Here is a 3,913-nt window from a genome sequence, read left to right as displayed (position 1 = left end):
CTTCTACACCTCATCCAACATTTCCAAACACCATTGATAACCATTTGTTTTAGTTAGTTAATTACTTAGTTAGTTAGTTGATTAGTTAGTTTTAGTTAGTTTTCATTTCATTGTCTCTTTTTCATTATAAGTGTTGGATTGTTATTCTTGTTTATAATTAATTGCTACTGAGTATTAAAAAGGGATATTTTCTTAACATCATTATGTTTATAATCTTTGTTGGATTCTATTGTTGAGGTTATATTTTGCTACTTGGTTTTGAGTTTCTCATGCTCACCTTTTGAGAATACCAAGTGATGAGAATTGCCTTCGAGCTTGCAACTCTTCTTGAATTACATGATTTGGCCACCATGTGATTTGAGCCTTATTCTGTAATTAGGCAACCTCTAGATGGATGATGTTGTGCATTTACCTTAATGCATTGTATTTCATGATTCTATGCATCCATATATGTTTGACTTGAATGCTTTCATGCCTCTTTAATGCTTGTTTTATCTTACAAGTTCACTTAAAGCATCTCAAGCACACTAGGATAAGTGAAATGCATGCTTCTTTTGTGACATAAATTTTATGCTAATGTGTGTTCTAAACCGCGCAATTTAGAACTCACACACTCACTTTTATGAATGTCACACTAATTCACTCACTCAATTCTAGTGATTTACCTCATTCCAACAATGTATGCTTCCTTACTTTTACATCTTCTCATCTTATGGTGTTATATTTTTGTTTTTCATGATGAATGCATGATGAGTGGATAATTTATACGCTTTTTGGCATTGTTTTTAGGAAGTTTTTAGTAGGATATAGTTACTTTTAGGGATGTTTTCATTAGTTTTTATGCTAAATTCACATTTTTGGACTTTACTATGAGTTTGTGTATTTTTCTGTGATTTCAGGTAATTTCTGGCTAAAATTGATGGACCTGAGCAAAACTCTGATAAAAGGCTGACAAAGGACTGCTGATGCTGTTGGATTCTGACCTCCCTGTACTCGAAATGGATTTTATGGAGTTACAGAACTCCAAAAGGTGCGCTCTCAACGGCGTTGGAAAGTAGACATCCAGAGCTTTCTAGAAATATACAATAGTTCATACTTTATTCGTGATTAGACAACGTAAACTAGCGCTCAACGCCAGTTCCATGCTGCATTCTGGAGTCAAACGCCAGAAACACGTCACGAACCAGAGTTGAACGCCAAAAACACGTTACAACTTGGCGTTCAACTCCAATAGAAGCCTCAGCTTGTGTAAATCTCAAGCTCAGCCCAAGCACACACCAAGTGGGCCCCGGAAGTGGATTTCTGCATCAATTACTTATTTCTGTAAACCCTAGTAGCTAGTCTAGTATAAATAGGACCTTTTACTATTGTATTTTCATCGGGGGATTGTATTTTTGATCCTGTAATCATGTTTTGGGGGCTGGCCATTCGGCCATGTCTAGACCTTCATCACTTATGTATTTTCAACGGTGAAGTTTCTATACACCATAGATTAAAGGTGTGGAGCTCTGCTGTACCTCAAGTTTTAATGCAATTACTACTATTTTCTATTCAATTCAGTTTATTCCTGTTCTAAGATACCATTCGTATTTCAACCTGATGGATGTGATGATTCATGACACTCATCATCATCCGTCCCTATGAACACGTGCCTGACAACCACTTTTGTCCTACAAGGGAAAGGTAGAATGTGTATCTCTTGGATTCCTGATGCACGATGCATGGTTGCCCTCGCCTGACAACCGAGCCTTCCATTCTGTGAGATCAGAGTCTTTGTGGTGTTCCGAGGAGGATTCAGGGATTGAATGACTGTGACGAGCTTCAAGGGATTCTATTCCGACATGATCGAGAACCGACAGATGATTAGCCGTGCCGTGACAGAGATTTGGACCTTTTTCACTGAGAGGATGGGATGTAGCCATTGACAACGGTGATGCCCTACATACAGCTAGCCATGGAAAGGAGTAAGAAGGATTGGATGAAGGTAGTAGGAAAGCAGAGATTCAGAAGGAGCACAGCATCTTCATACGCCTATCTGAAATTCCCATCAATGATTTACATAAGTATTTCTATCTTTATTTTTAGTTTATTTATTATTAATATTCAAAACCTCTCTCACCATTTATTATCTACCTGACTGAAATCTATAAGATGACCATAGCTTGCTTCATACCAACAATCTCTATGGGATCGACCCTTACTCACGTAAGGTTTATTACTTGGACGACCCAGTACACTTGCTGGTTAGTTGAGCGAAGTTGTGAAATTATGTTTAGACCATGGTATTGTGCACCAAGTTTTTGGGGCCATTACCTGGGAATCAATTTCGAACAACAATTGAAGTATGAATCACAATTTCGTCCACCAAGTTTTTGGCGCCGCTGTCGAGGATTGTTGAGTTTGGACAACTGACGGTTTATCTTGCTGGTTAGAATCATATCTTTTTGTTTCTTGTTAGTCAAGTAATTAATTTTAATTTTAAAAAAATTTAATCTTTTCCAACCATATCTTTTTTATCTTATCTTTTATATCATATCTTTTTCAAAATTTTATCTTTTTCAAAAATTTGATTTTAAAATATCTTTTCTAACTTCTTATCTTCTTATCTTTTCAAAATTAATTTTCAAATCTTTTTCAACTAACTATGTGACTTTTTGTTTGTTTCTTATCTTTTTCAAAACTACCTAACTACTCTTCCCTATCTAATTTTTGAAAATACCTCCCTCTATTTCAAAAAAAAATCTTTTTAATTAATTAATTATTTTAAATTTTAATTTTAATTTTATTTCTTATCTTAATTTTCGAAAATCATTAACTCCTTTCCAAAATTGTTTTCGAAAACTTCTCTCTCATCTTATTCTACTTATTCATTTATTTACTAACACTTCTCTTCATCTCAAATCACTGCCCTTATCCTCACCCTTGTGTTTGGATTCCCCTTTCTTTATCCCCCTTCTTCTTCTACTAATAATAAGGAACCTCTTTACTGTGACATAGAAGATTCCTCTTCTTTTTCTGTTCTCTTCTCCTTCATATGAGCGGGAACAAAGAAAAAGGCATTCTTGTTGAAGCTGATCCAGAACCTGAAAGGACTCTGAAGAGGAAACTAAGAGAAGCTAAATTACAACAATCCAAAGACAACCTTGCTAAAATTTTTGAACAAGAAAAGGAGATGGCAGCAGAACCCCACAACAATAATGCAAGAAGGATGCTTGGTGATTATACTGCACCTACGTCCAAGTTTGATGGAAGAAGCATCTCAATTCCTGCCATTGGAGCAAACAATTTTGAGCTGAAACCTCAATTAGTTGCTCTAATACAACAGAACTACAAGTTTCATGGACTTCCATCAGAAGATCGCTATCAGTTCTCGACTGAGTTGTTGTAGATCTGTGAGACTGTTAAGACTAATGGAGTAGATCCTGAAGTCTACAGGCTCATGCTTTTCCCTTTTGCTGTAAGAGACGGAGCTAGAGCATGGTTAGACTCTCAACCTAAAGATAGCCTGGACTCTTAGGATAAGCTGGTCACGGCCTTCTTGGCTAAGTTCTTTCCTCCACAAAAGTTGAGCAAGCTTAGAGTGGATGTTCAGACCTTCAAACAAAAAGCTGGTGAATCCCTCTATGAAGCTTGGGAAAGATACAAGTAGATGACAAAAGATGTCCTTTTGACATGTTTTCAGAATGGATCATGATAGATATATTCTATTATGGTCTATCTGAGTTCTCTAAGATGTCACTGGACCATTCTGCAGGTGGACCCATTCACCTAAAGAAAACGCCTGCAGAAGCTCAAGAACTTATTGACATGGTTGCAAATAACCAGTTCATGTACACTTCTGAGAGGAATTCCGTGAATAATGGGACGCCTCAAAGGAAGGGAGTTCTTGAAATTGATGCTCTAAATGCCATAT

At 36.5% G+C, this 3,913-nt stretch overlaps 1 non-coding gene across 1 annotated transcript; it reads right to left on the bottom strand.

Annotated features, from left to right (window-relative positions):
• Positions 1-3,571: 3,571 nt before the first annotated feature.
• On the bottom strand, positions 3,572-3,674 carry LOC112718882 (small nucleolar RNA R71). The gene has a single exon (XR_003161209.1). It is a non-coding gene; the product is annotated as a small nucleolar RNA R71 (small nucleolar RNA).
• Positions 3,675-3,913: the final 239 nt, after the last annotated feature.

The sequence above is a fragment of the Arachis hypogaea genome, chromosome 10, assembly GCF_003086295.3.
Source record: "Arachis hypogaea cultivar Tifrunner chromosome 10, arahy.Tifrunner.gnm2.J5K5, whole genome shotgun sequence".
Taxonomy (NCBI): Eukaryota; Viridiplantae; Streptophyta; class Magnoliopsida; order Fabales; family Fabaceae; genus Arachis; species Arachis hypogaea.
Note: the sequence above shows the minus strand (reverse complement) of the source record. Positions and strands in the feature narration are given on the sequence as shown.